This window comes from Lactuca virosa, chromosome 3, assembly GCF_052849685.1.
Source record: "Lactuca virosa cultivar CGN04683 chromosome 3, Lactuca_virosa_CGN04683_v6, whole genome shotgun sequence".
Classification (NCBI taxonomy): domain Eukaryota; kingdom Viridiplantae; phylum Streptophyta; class Magnoliopsida; order Asterales; family Asteraceae; genus Lactuca; species Lactuca virosa.
The window spans coordinates 297,962,341-297,977,737 of NC_136428.1; positions in this window are offsets into that span (position 1 = coordinate 297,962,341).

Sequence of the window (15,397 nt, forward strand, 5' to 3'; positions counted from 1 at the left end):
CTCTCTATTCTTTTGAACAACATATTGTTGGCTTTGCCTTGCTTAATGATATGTTGCTCTATTCTTGTTGGTATGGATATGTTCTCATTGTTCGAGTCCATAACTGGTCTTTCTTGGGTTGCACCTCCTGAATATTGGACTAGTGAAGATGTTGGGACAGTCCATCTAGGGATCTCAACATTCCTTCTCTATTAGTTGATTGGAGGAGGTATGGGTAGGCTCTAACTAGTAGAGACAGACAAAATAGTGCTTGAAATGGATTTTGTTAAAGTAGACATTTCTGGTGCAAAAATTTGTAAATGATTGAAAAATGAAAAAAAGCTTTTTTAAATTGTTGGATAATGTGTCTAAGTCCATAACTTATTTGGTATATACTTGACCCGACCCGGCATGGTCCATTTGGGTTGCACTTCACCCGAACTATTTATATGGATAATATTATGAGAATAGTATGTTTATGATTTATTAATATATTATAAGTTATAATATATTAATATGAAACCGTATTATTTAATTAGTATTGATCTTAAATTAATTATGAATTAATTTAGTGATAAAAAAGGTGACTAATTAAAACATGGGCTATTATATTTGTGACAACCCGAAATTTCTATTCTGTACAACCATTCACTTCAATAGAAGTCATAACTGTTTCTACTAACTTTTGAGCTGTTTAGAGTCAGTTTGAGTGTTCTAAAGCCTAGTACTGCAAGAGATAACTGGAGAGAGGATACTCTAGGGTTTATTGTGGACCAATAAAGTCTCAAAACTCCAAGAGTTTGGAGTTTACGGCCCAAACATGGTGTTTACGACCGTAAACTCTAAGGAGTATAAATATGACACTTAGTCATTTTACTCAATTTGTTTTACCATTTCAAGCCTAGAAACTCACTTCTCTCTCAAGTAGCATCCGATTTTCCTTCTTGATCTTCAACTTTGTAAGTGTTTCTTGCCTTAATTAGTTGATATCCTTCATCATCTAGTGATCTTATATGATTTCATCCATGAAATCTCTTCATTTTGATAGATCTTCAAGTGTTCTTCATTTCACCAAGAACACCAAGAACACACACTAGTGTTCTTGGACTTTAAACACCCTTACAAGATTCTATATTGTAAGTACTCTTACCTTAGCTTGTTATAGGCTTGATACACTTCTTATTCAACTAGAAAACACAAAGAAACACAAGATCAAAGGTGTTTACGGTCAAGACATGTTCTTGAACCAAAAACTCTAATGAAAGGGCCATTGTGAGCCCTAGTCTCTTACTAAGCCTTGGATACAACTCTAGATGACTTCCTTGTGGAGTATAGAACCTTAAACAAACAAAAGAACCAAGCACACATGAGTTTACGACCGTAAACTCATGAGGAATGGCCCATGGGCCGTAAACTCTCAAATGTGGTGCAATGGTGCCACAATCACTTCCTAAGGCTTACACTTGAAGTAAGGATACTTCTTTATGATTTATAAGACCTCAAAACACAAATTGGTAGATGTTACCATGGGTTTACGACCGTAAACCCATTGGGACCGTAAACCTAAAACCGTAAACTCATGAAGAGTTTACCCTTGGACCATAAACTCAAAAGCCAAGCTCTACAACCCTTAGATGCAATCCTTGGTACTTATAACACTTGAATCAAAGTGTTTTCCATGTTCTAGGGTGTCTTAACTTGGTAAATTAGTTGTTAAGTGACTAATTGGATACATATATGTGTTATTATATGATAACTAGGATCCTTGTGTGTGTTCAAGTCTTCACTTGACACTTAGCATCCTATACCATCCGTTCATCCAAACCACTCACTACAGGTGAGTTCATACCCCTTAATCAACCATTTAAATGATTTTAAATGCTTTTATGGGGGGAGAATACAAGTTGAACATTTATAGTTTATATATCAATCACATGTGATTAATAACTACCAAACAAGTGGATTACTTGCTTTTAAATCTGTGTTATCAAGCGAACTACTTCAAACAGTTTTGCAAACTCTTTTACATGTTAAATACTTTCATTAAACTATTTTAAACTTATACTTTGTCAAATGTGTATCTATATAGATATAGTTATATAAGTAGGATTGAAAGGACTTAGGACTGATAGCTCGCCTTGCTTCCTGTTCCTTGTTTGGTTGTGGACTTAGGTCATCGGTTATTTGTCCAAAGGTCGTTTGAATCCTAGTTATATATTATGTGTATGTATATAGATATAAAAGTTACTTCTTTCAGTTCCATATATTTGGATAGGAAAGGTATATAAACATGTTCATTTATACAAACAATATTACTAGTAAACTGTAATAGGTATAGTTTAGGAAGTTACTAATACTATTACTAGAACAATGAAACGTACAATGAGTCAGTTAATACATGAGTCAACACGTACTATAACGAGAAACATATAGAGAATACTATGATAAGAAACTAACATAACATACAGATAAAGAACACTATGTTGAGAAACAAACGACAACATACAGAGAGAACATATATACATACTAGACAGAGAGAACATACAATACAGCTAGTACATACAACACATATACAAGAATATTACAACAGTTATGTGAGCCACGTAATGGGGCATGGCGTCACCTGTCATGGCTCGTTCTGTATCCATAATCTCCTTAAATGGAGAGCATTGAGTTTGTGTATAGATCTATACTGGATTGACTATCCTACACCTTGCTGCTCGCTACAGCGGGACTTGCAAGTCTACGGGTGCCAAATGTCATTTCTTCCGACGTCTTACATCGTCGTGTTTCTACTCGGTAGTATGGTACATGCCGATCACATAAGTACTTTAAATAACAATTGGTTTAAGGTAGTTAGTACAACAGTAGTTACTTAATACAACACTATAGTACTATTTTATTTCCCCATTGCATTCACTTTGTGATCTTCACACAATGAACAGTAATGTAAAAACTATATTTTTGGTTAATGAGAGTCAGATTTGGGAAAATACGTACTTTTACAAGAGACATACATACAAACATTTGATGCCTTGGTAGAAGGCTACTTTTAGTAGAAAACATAGGGTTTTCTAGGGGAGTTCAAACAATTACAAACATTTTACAAAACATCTTACAAACATTTACAAACATTTGATGCCTTGGTAGAAGGTTACTTTTAGTATAAAATATAGGGTTTTCTAGGAGAGTTCAAACATTTACAAACCTTTACAAACTTACAAATCACATACTTACAAACACTTTCATACAAACACAGACACTAAAATACTTATGATCTCACCAGCTTTAAAGCTGATCAACTCTTTCAAAATAACTTGTATTCTCAGGTCACCAGTAGAGAGGTACCGGTGCCAGGTTTTGAGAAGATGGAGCTCGTTCAAGACTCATCTTTAATTTTGATTCACATTTTTGGTGTATATTAACTTGACATAACACACTTGTATTAAATTATATTATTAATGCAATGGATGATGTTGTTGCTTGTTTACTACTATTCATTGTTGAGATACTATACATCACGTCCTCCACCCCCGAACGATTCCGCCATTCCGGTTTTGGGGTGTGACGGATTGGTATCAGAGCATTGTTTATAGTGAATCGAGTATATCAACCCATAAAAGATATACGAATTATAAACACAGCGGGATTTAAAAATACTCTGATAAAGAGTTTATACTTTTAAATAGTAAAATATTTAACCAAGTATACATACCTGCATTCATGCTAAAATCAGTGTCACTAGGACAGAACAAAAGTATTACGATTGTTGGGCAGCACAAGTAGACTTAGAGACATATAGTCAAATCTAGGAAGATATAGCCTGATCAACTATATTATCCAAGGAGTGACTAGCATGTGCCTAAGTGTGGTTGTGAGGTTGCAACAAGTCTAAAAACTTACCAATAATACCACAACGAAAACCTAAGAACAGAACATAAACCTAAAATACTATAGGAGTATTTTGTGTTACAATAAATTACTTATGTGCTTAATTCTTATATCCCTTTTCTCGCATAGATATCATGGCTGGATTCCATATCCCCGGAGACCCGTACTGTCCTAACCACGGCAATGCATGATGGCAGGGAGAAGAGCCAGAAGATGATCACCCAATCCCCTTGGATGATCACCAAGCTGAAGGCTTTTCTGATGGTTCTAACTCAGAGTCGGAAGTCAACAACCTACCCCCAGTAGCTCCAAACCCAAAACCTCGTCTAACATTTCAAGGACTCACACCTCTGTGGGCCACAAACTTGAACAGATGGAGTCAGGAACAGGGTCAACCCATTCCCTACAATGGGGACAGAAGCTTTTACAACCTCACCGAGGGAGGTTCAGCTGACCCAGTCCTGCCCATCATGGTCGGTAGGATTTCTCGGAACACCGAGCAAGGTCGAGCAACTATCGACCGAGTGTTGGAAATTAACGCCAACTCTGGCGTTAACACGGTCTGCATTCGCCAACTCGAGGTAGCTATGGAAAGGGCTAGGATAACCAATGGGACTCTGCAGCAACAACTAACTGCATCCCAAGCTGAAGTTAGGGAACTTCGGGCTAGGCAGTCAATGTATGAAAGGCGCATGCGAGACATAGAGCGACGTCTGCCTGAATCAAGGACTCATTCGAGTGGTTCTCATCGTAGATAGAGCCTACTCAACCTTCTCTTTTGGATATAACTTAATTTATGTAAAAACTTTAGTCTAATTTCCTATCCTTGTTCAAACTAGGACCTGTTAGGTCTTGATTAGGTCGTGGTTCTGTCAAAATTTTCCCATCTTGGTTGATGTAAGACCTACTTCTAGGTCGTTTTCCCGAACTTATTACATCTGTAATACAAGTATTATTGACAGATACCTAATCTCTTGGAAATTATTATCCAAATGCTTTCCTCTTTTAGTGCTAAATCTACATTCAATCGTGCTATTCAATTGTGATGTTGGGCTATGGAGAGTTAGTCCATGAGGCATTCTCATCAAATTCTCCCTATTAAATTCTTATCAATATCTTCATCATTGTAAACTTATAGTTAAAATATGCCTCCACGCCGATCAACGAGAAGCGATCCTCCGGTAACTGCAACACCACCTGCTCCCCAAATCGATACGGCAGCTCTGAATGCTGTTGTAGCTGCGGCTGTGGCTACAGCCGTGGCTCCATATCATTCCACTAACGCCAGTGGTACGGAAACGCCTGTTCGTTCGACCCATGGTGAAGCCCCTGTGCGATTGAGAGAGTGCTCCTATAAGGACTGCACCAACTGCAAGCCATTATCCTTTAAAGGGACTGGCGGAGTCATTGCCCTCTCGCAATGGTTCGAAAAGACGGAGTCGATCTTCGAGATCTGCTCATGCCCGGAAGGAAGCAAAGTCAAATTTGCTGCTTGCACCTTCGAGGCAAAATCCCTGACATGGTGGAATAGCCATGTCAAGTCACTATCTCTCATAGTGGCTAATGCTATGGGCTGGGAAGCTCTGAAAGAGCTAATGATTGAAGAGTACTGCCCGAGGGGCAAGATCCAAAAACTGGAGCAGGAAATGTGGAGCCTAACCATGAAAGGCTCCGACATAGTCTCCTATACCGCCAGATTCTGCGAGCTGGTGGCCCTCTGTCCCAACATGGTTCATACAGAGGGAAAGAAGATAGAGAGATTCATATGGGGGCTGGTGCCTCGATGCCAGGGGAATGTTTTGGCTTCAAGCCCCACTACATTCGATAGTGCCAAGTGATTGGCACAGCGGCTTATTGACCATGGGGTCCGTACCCCGTCAACAACAACAACCCTGGCCATCTCAGAACCCGCCAGAACCGCTGATTCCAAGCGGAAGTTCTCGGATGACAAAAAGAAGAAGAAGGCTGCCAAAAAGTAGCAGGTTGTGGCAGTTCATGCTGCGATAGCACCTGCCGCTGCTGCTCCGGTAAAGTAGTACACTGGAAGTTTGCCCAAGTGCAACAAATGCAACTTCCACCATATCGGAGCATGCCGAAAAATGCAGTGCTCTAACTGCAGCAGGAAGGGGCACACTGCCCGCTTCTGCAAGGCTCCAGCAAAACCAATCACCCAAGTCCCCGGCGCTGGTGTGGGCCAAGCTTGCTACGGTTGTGGCGAGGTGGGCCACTACAAAAGGAACTGCCCGAAGGCAGGGAACGCCGGTGGAGTGGGAAGAGTTTTGGCCATAGGCCACGAGGAGGCGGTTGCCGACCCCACAGTGGTCATTGGTACGTTTCTCCTCGATAACTCTTATGCATGCATACTATTTGATAGTGGAGCGGAGAGGAGTTTTGTGAACCAAAAATTTGCTCATTTACTTAAGCAAAAATCACGAGCACTTAAAGAACCGTTCACTGTACAAATGGCTAATGGAAAGACGGAGAGCACTAACAGTATATACATAGGGTGTACCCTAACTCTAGATAGCCATTCATTTTCGATCGACCTCATGCCGGTCTCAATTAAAAGTTTCGACATCATTATCGGCATGGATTGGTTGAGTCTACATCGTCCCGACATCATGTGTTATGAAAAGGCTGTTTGCCTTAATCTGCGGTCTGGCGAAACTCTAGTAGTTTATGGCGACAAACCCGGCACGAACCTTCGTATTATCTCGAGCATTCAAGCCCAGAAATTCTTACGAAAGGAATATCGCGCATTCCTTGCTGATGTGGTCGATGTGAGCCAAGAAACGAAAGACATTAAGAACATTCCAGTAGTATGTGACTTTCCCGACATCTTTCTGGAAGAACTCCAAGGATTACCTCCGCAACGTCAAGTCTAGTTCAGAATCGACTTACTTCCAGGGGCTACCCCAATAGCCAAATCTCCCTATCGTCTAGCACTTGCAGAGATGCAAGAACTGTCCGGTCAACTTTACGAACTGCTCAACAAGGGCTTTATAAGACCAAGCTTCTCATCCTGGGGAGCTCCAGTCTTGTTCGTCAAGAAGAAGGATGGATCGTTTCGTATGTGCATCGACTACAGGGAGTTCAACAAACTGACCATCAAAATTCGTTACCCTCTGCCTCGCATAGACGATTTATTTGATCAACTGCAAGGGGCAAACTTCTTTTCAAAAATCGATATGAGATCCGGATATCACCAACTACGAGTGCTAGGGGTGGGTGTCCCGAAGACAGCCTTCCGAACTCGTTATGGGCACTACAAATTCGTAGTGATGCCATTCGGATTAACAAACGCGCCCGCAGTATTCATGGATTTAATGAATAGGGTGTGTCGTCCTTACTTGGATCAGTTCGTCATCGTTTTCATCGATGACATACTTATCTACTCTCGTAGTAAGGAGGAGCGTAGTCAACATCTACGACTAGTCTTAGAAACGCTGCGTTCGGAGAAGCTTTATGCGAAGTTCTCGAAATGCGAATTTTGGATCCAAAGAGTTGAATTCTTATGGCACGTGGTTAGCGAAGAGGGAATACACGTGGACCCTTCCAAAATCAAAGCCATTGAGAGCTGGTCAGCACCGAAGACGCCTACCGAAATTCGTCAATTTCTAGGCCTCGCTGGCTACTATCGCAGGTTCATTCAGAACTTCTCACGAATTGCAAAACCCCTCACGACTTTGACCCAGAAGGGCATGGCCTTTGACTGGGAAGAGAAGCAGGAGAGAGCGTTCCAAACGCTCAAGCGAGCCTTGTGCACCGCACCAATACTATCCCTCCCCAAAGGGATAAAAGACTTCGTTGTCTACTGCGATGCGTCAAATCAAGGGCTCGGCCGTGTTCTGATGCAACGAGGTAAGGTCATCGCTTACGCCTCGAGGCAGCTGAAGACACACGAGGTCAACTACACCACACACGATCTTGAGCTAGGAGCAGTTGTGTTTTCTCTGAAGATCTGGAGACACTACCTGTATGGTACAAAAAGCACTATCTTTACAGACCACAAAAGCCTAAAACATATATTCGACCAGAAGGAGCTCCACATGAGACAACGACGGTGGGTCGAGCTACTCAGTGATTACGAATGCGAAATTCATTATCATCCGGGTAAAGCCAACGTAGTAGCTGATGCCCTATGTCGGAAAGAATATTATAGTCGTAGAGTAAAATCATTGACTATGACTATCCATTTACACTTGTCCATACAAATTAAGGAGGCTCAGCTTGACGCTTTGAAACCTGAAAATGTGGCGAGTTAATCCCTGAGGGGGATGGACACCGAAACACGGTGGTTTCAGAGACTTGGTCATGACCAAGGCACATAACACTCGTTATTCCGTTCACCCAGGTTCAGATAAGATGTATCTGGATCTTAAAAAGCTATACTGGTGGCCTAACATGAAAGCAGATATTGCTACCTTTGTGAGTAAATGCTTTACTTGCGCAAAGGTCAAGGTCGAATACCAGAAACCCTCAGGTCTACTACAACAGCCGGAGATACCGGAATGGAAGTGGGAGCGGATCACTATGGACTTCATAACCGAGTTGCCCGAGAGAACGGGTGGACTTGATACCATATGGGTCATCATCGACAGATTGACCAAGTCCGCACACTTCGTGCCTATCAAAGAAACAGACAAGATGGAGAAGCTTACAAGAACCTACATACGGGATATTGTACGACTGCACGGTGTTCCCATATCCATATCTCAGACAGAGATAGTAGATTCACTTCGAGGTTCTGGCAGTCGCTACAAAGTTCCCTAGGAACTAGGCTAGACATGAGTACAACCTACCATCCACAGACCGACGGGCAAAGTGAGAGGACTATCCAAACCTTGGAAGATATGTTGCGAGCCTGTGTGATCGACTTTGGGAAAGCATGGGATACTCATTTACCCCTTCTCGAATTTTCCTACAACAACAGTTATCACACGAGTTCCTGAAAGCACTCTCACGGGTCCGAAGATCATACGGGAAACGACAGAGAAGATCGTTCAGATTCATGAACGATTGAAAGCCTCTAGAGACCGACAGAAAAGCTACGGAGATAAACGAAGGAAACCCTTGGAATTCCAGGTGGGCGACCGTGTTCTATTGAAGGTCTCACCCTGGAAAGGCTTGATACGCTTAGGAAAGCGTGGAAAGCTAAATCCAAGATACATAGGGCCTTTCGAGTTCTCGCTAGAATCGGCCATGTAGCTTACAAACTTAACTTACCCCGCGAACTCAGTAACGTACACTCTACTTCCCACGTCTCGAACTTGAAAAAGTGTATGTCCGACGAGACTCTTGTAATCCCACTCGACGAGATCGAGATCAACGAGAGCCTCAACTTCATGGAAGAACCTGTAGAAATCATGGACCGGGAGGTCAAGCAAACGAAACAAAGCCGTATCCCGATAGTGAAGGTTCGCTGGAATGCCAAGCGAGGACCTGAATTCACTTGGGAGCGAGAGGATCAGATGAAACTGAAATATCCTCGTCTTTTTACTTAGTTATTTGTAACTACTTATTTGCTTAAACTCTAATTTCGGGACAAAATTCCTTCTAACGGGGGGATGATGTAACAACCCGAAATTTCTATAATGTACTACCATTCACTTCAATAGAAGTCACAACTGTTTCTGCTAACTTTTGAGCTGTTTAGAGTCAGTTTAAGTGTTCTAAAGCCAAGTACTGCAAGAGATAACTGGAGAGAGGATACTATAGGGTTTATTGTACAACAATAAAATCTCAAAACTCTAAGAGTTTGGAGTTTATGGCCCAAACATGGTGTTTACGGCCGTAAACTCTAAGGAGTATAAATATGACACTTGGTCATTTTACTCACTTTTTTTACCATTTCAAGCCTAGAAACTCACTTCTCCCTCAAGTAGCATCCGATTTTCCTTCTTGATCTTCAACTTTGTAAGTGTTTCTTGCCTTAATTAGTTGATATCCTTCATCATCTAGTGATCTTATATGATTTCATCCATGAAATCTCTTCATTTTGATAGATCTTCAAGTGTTCTTCATTTCACCAAGAATACCAAGAACACACACTAGTGTTCTTGGACTTTAAACACCCTTACAAGCTTCTATATTGTAAGTACTCTTGCCTTAGCTTGTTATAGGGTTGATACACTTCTTATTCAACTAGAAAACACAAAGAAACACAAGATCAAAGGTGTTTATGGTCAAGACATGTTCTTGAACCGTAAACTCTAATGAAAGGGCTATTGTGAGCCCTAGTCCCTTACTAAGCCTTGGATACAAGTCTAGATCACTTCCTTGTGGATTATAGAACCTTAAACAAACAAATGAACCAAGCACCCATGAGTTTACAACGGTAAACTCATGAGGAATGGTCCATGAGCCGTAAACTCTCAAATATGGTGCAATAGTGCCACAATCACTTCCTAAGGCTTAGACATGAAGTAAGGATACTTCTTTATGATTTATAAGACCTCAAAACACAAATTTGTAGAAGTTACCATGGGTATACGGCCGTAAACCCATTGGGACCGTAAACCCAAAATCGTAAACTCATGAAGAGTTTACCCTTGGACCATAAACTCAAAAGCCAAGCCCTACAACCCTTAGATGCAATCCTTGGTACTTATAACACTTGAATCAAAGTGTTTTCCATGTTCTAGGGTGTCTTAACTTGGTAAATTAGTTGTTAAGTGACTAATTGGACACATATATGTGTTATTATATGATAACTAGGATCCTTGTGTGTTCAAGTCTTCACTTGACACTTAGCATCCTATACCATCCGTTCATCCAAACAACTCACTACAGGTGAGTTCATACCCCTTAATAAACCTTTTAAATGATTTTAAATGCTTTTATGGGGGGGAATACAAGTTGAACTATTATAGTTATTATATCAATCACATGTGATTAATAACTACCAAACAAGTAGATTACTTGCTTTTAAATTTGTGTTATCAAACGAACTACTTCAAAATGTTTTGCAAACTCTTTTACTTGTTAAATACTTTCATTAAACTCTTTTAAACTTATACTTTGTCAAATGTGTATCTATATAGATATAGTTATATAAGTAGGATTGAAAGGACTTATGTCACACCCCAAAACCGGAACGGCTGAAACGTTCTGGGGTGGAGGACGTCATGTTTAGTATCACAAGACATACATCATAGTAATCAAAGTAATAGACAACCATTTCATTAGAAAGAAAGTGTTTACAAAGTGTGTGTTCACAAAACATAGAATACAATAGCAATTAACAAACAAGACTTGAAGCTATACTGCTCCATCTTCGCGATCCCAGTGCGAGTACCTGTCTAATAGTCTCCTGAGAATACAAGTTAATTGAAAGAGTTGATCAGCAATTAAGCTGGTTAGTAAATCGTAAATTCTATTTAGAAAAGTTCGCCAGTTCCTCTTAGAAAATAAAATATTTTCTACTTTGGTGAAAGATACGTAAAAATGATTCTACAATCCTTTCTATGAGTACTAAATGGATACAAGTGATATACAACTCAGAGTAAACAAACAATCGATTGAGCGCATCTGCTCTAAGGCAGAAAGCACACATCCAATTGTTTGTTTGATCATTGTAGAATATAATCCCAATGTATTCACTTGTTACTCATGGAGTTAATTGTAATGGTTCCTTTATATTTAATGAAAAGATTCTTTAAGGAAAACTCTTATTTCTTATAATAAAATGGTGACCACAGTGATTACTCCTATAATCACTTAGTTTATTCTGGCTATATATGATCTAATATCGAATAGAGAGATAATTGGGTGAATCTGTCCTAAGCCCACAACCAAACAAGGAATAGGAAGTAAGGCGGAAAGCACACATCCAACTACCTATTGGGTATTAATAATATATATCTTCGTGACGTATAAACTAAAGTATTATAGAGTTAATCACTTAAGGTCCTTTAAGTTTAGTCTGGTTTAATAAAACGGATTAAACCCTCAACTGGTGAGTTTCTAGTTTTATATACCAAACGTTCTGATTTGGAAAGTATATTCCAAACTAGAAAACTGTGCATTGACTCTGTGTCCTATGACTTGACCCATACCTGGTACCCTCATGGTGACTCAATGTATACTGGACATATATATCTAGAATCGGATAGATAGTAGACTGGGTGAATCTGATACAAGCCCACAACCAAACAACGAACAGGAAATAAAGCGGAAAGCACACATCCTATTACCTGTCAGATCATATTGATATATATGTATCCTCTGATGTGTACATTAGGGAATCATAAGGTTAGCATTATGGTCCTTTCTACTAAACATAGCCTTCTACCAAGGAATCAAGTGTTATGGGTGTTCTTTCCTTGTATTAGTAGGTATTTTCCCAAATGGGACTATCTTTAACTAAATATAGTTTATACCTTAATGAATATGTGAGAAGATCACAAGTAAATGTAATAGGGAAAATAATATTTCACCTCAGCAATGGCACTGCTGGTTATAAAAAAATAAAATACTGACTCCAGGTAGTATTAAATGAACAATACACCTCGGGGAGTCTAAAGTAGCCTTTAGTCCTAAGTCGGTTACTTAAAGGTTTATCACCTCGTGCCTGCTATTCCTGGTACGTGAAATCGTACCAGTGTCAATTCAAACCCGGCAAGATATATTATTAGGTTTATCACCTCGTGCCTGCTAGTCCTAGTACGTGAGATCGTACAAGTGTCAATGCAAACCCGGCAGGATATATAACATGACTTTTCCCGGTACTTAGTATGGTGTATTCCTCCTGGTTTCTCTTTATAGCGGGTTATCTTTATATTATCGTGTATTGTATCTACCATGAACTGGATTTCAAAACTATACCTATTATAGTTTACTATTGTTTTCCTTGAACTGATATTGAAAAGACTCTTTTATCTACCAAGTTATGCCAGTACTTTAAAAACGGAGTTTTGTGAAACTATAAAGTAACATAACTTTAAAAGGGTTTTTGAAATGTCTTGACGACTTATAAATGACATAAGTAATCCTCTTGAAATATTTCAAACAACCAATTACACAATTATCATTGTATTCAACTTGTATTCCCCCCCTTAAAACATTTAAAACAGTTAAAAGATTCATTTCGGGGTATGAACTCACCTGATGTGGGTGATTCAAATGGATACACGTGTAAGGATGAGAAGTTCCACGAATGAAGTCCCAAAACTTAACGAGTCCTAATGACATATAATGACATATATTGACATAAATATAGTGTTTAGAAGCAACCAAATGCAAGGAAACACCTTACGGGACTAGGTAACACTTTGTCCAAGTGTTGGAATCACATGTAATTCACTAAAAGGGAGTGTACGGCCACTTTGAGGAGTGTGCGGCCATGGGTGTGCGGCCAGGGTAGTGTGCGGCCGCACACTCATGGTAAAAAGTGCACAAAACCTTTTCTAAATGGTAGGGAGGCTTGTAGGACTGATGCTCATCGAGTGTTGAAGCTAAAAAGGCACTTTGGAGGCCCTTAAGCACTAAACAAAGGGGTTTACGGCCACATGGACTGTGTGCGGCTGCACACTCCTTGATGAACATGGCTTGGATGTTTTCTAAGGCTCATATCTAGTAGGTAACAAGCTTAGGGGATGGTACTTACAATATGGAAGCCTTTAGGGGTGTTTGAAGGGTGTTTTGAGGGTTTTTGAGGGGTGTATGGCCACATGAGTGTGTGCGGCCGCACACACCATAAGGTCATGAGTTCTGGGCATTTCTAAGCACTTAAACAAGTGTTCTTAACAAGATTGAAGTATTGGGAAGAAGTACTTACGATCCGGAAGCTCGAGAAGGCTCAAAATCACCAAGAACAAGTGTGTGTTCTTGGTGTAACTTGAAGATCTAGACAAAACATGATTTCGAACGGATGAAATCAAAGGATGTATCTAGCTTATGAAGATTACCAACAAATCAGTAGAAGAACACTTACCAACTCAAAGATCTAAGCTCAAAATCGGATGGTGGTTGAGAGAAAAAAATCGAGTTCTAGGCTTGGGAGGGTGAAAAGAGATGAAAGAAGGCTAAGTTCCTCCTATATACACGAGAGTGTACTGCCCGGAGAGGGGTGTGCGGCCGCATACCCAGTGTGCGGCCGTACACTCCTGATGTTGGAGTGTAAGGTCCGAATTTGATGCTAAAAGTGTACGCGATCTATTTATATGCTCAATGCTTGAATGTACTGACCTTTGGACCTTTAAACGGACTCCAAACGAGGCTAAATGATAGCATAAATGAGTCTGATATCCAGTTGACGTGACTGGCTGAGCTTTCCAAGGCAAAAATTTTAAAAATTTCGGGTTGGCACATCATCCCCCCGTTAGATGGAATTTCGTCCCGAAATTAGCTTTCTTAGCCGTACTACTAGGGTTGCGCTTCTCTATTTGGCAGAATACTCACTCGTAGACCTGGAAACTTTGCCCTACTGTTCATGATAGGATTCATACTCAGTCCATCTATCGTTATCTCATGTATACGAGTTGTATATAATTAAAATTAGTTAGACGGCCGAATGTGTGACTCTTTAACGAACAAAGTCTTGCCGATTGGAAAGAAATGTATGTTATACGATGATGTATCCCGAGCATGCTCGAAAATGTACTCTTAGTGCGCTCGCAATGTACTTCTAGGGTGTTCGAAAAATTTACTCTTTGTAAATGTTCTAGTGCTTTCTGTTTTCCCTTTGATGTTAATACTCCTACGTATCGTACATCGATGAGCGAGTACATATAAATGAAAGTGTTTTGTTATATAGAATCGATACTTAAACTACGATCCTCCGTGGTACCATTACGATCGCCTGGAATATACAAATTATGAATAATTAAGATGAATTGGACGGTCGACTGAGTAACTTTGCCTCAAATCCACAACCAAACAAGGAACAGGAATTAAGGCGGAATTACTCACTCCAAGTCTGCAACATCTTAGTTATGCACAACCCTGATGTATATGTTCAGCCATCATAGCTTCTCTAAACGGATCCTTTAGTTCTTTTGAATTTTGTGACTTATTTAAATAAGCGAGTTAGTATAATTACTTTTAAATGTTATCCCCAAGTTTTAATCTTATATATAAATATAAATTAATTTTCAAAGCAATTACTAGGTCGAAAACGTACCGCTGCTCGTCGACGATTCCGGGGTTGATTCTCCTGCGGTGATCATTAGAATTCTTCCATCCGCGCCTGAGTTCTTGGTTATCGGGTAGTCCTCCTGGTAGTGTCCAGTCTCATCACAGCCATAGCAGGCATGGTTTTCTTCAACTCCGGGGACTTGGGAGATCGGTTGAGCCGGTGCCTTGCAGAAACGAACTGTGTGTCCCATTCTGTGGCAGTTCAGACACTGCATTTTCCGGCATACTCCGTTGTGGTGATAGTTGCACTTCCCACACTTCGGAAGAGTTCCAGCATATCGACTGGCAGGTGCTGGAGTAGCAGGTTTTGTGGCGGTGTACATAGTACTCGTTCGTTCCTCCCGCGGGGTGTTCTGTGTTGTTCGCTTCTTCTTCCCCTTGTTCTACGACT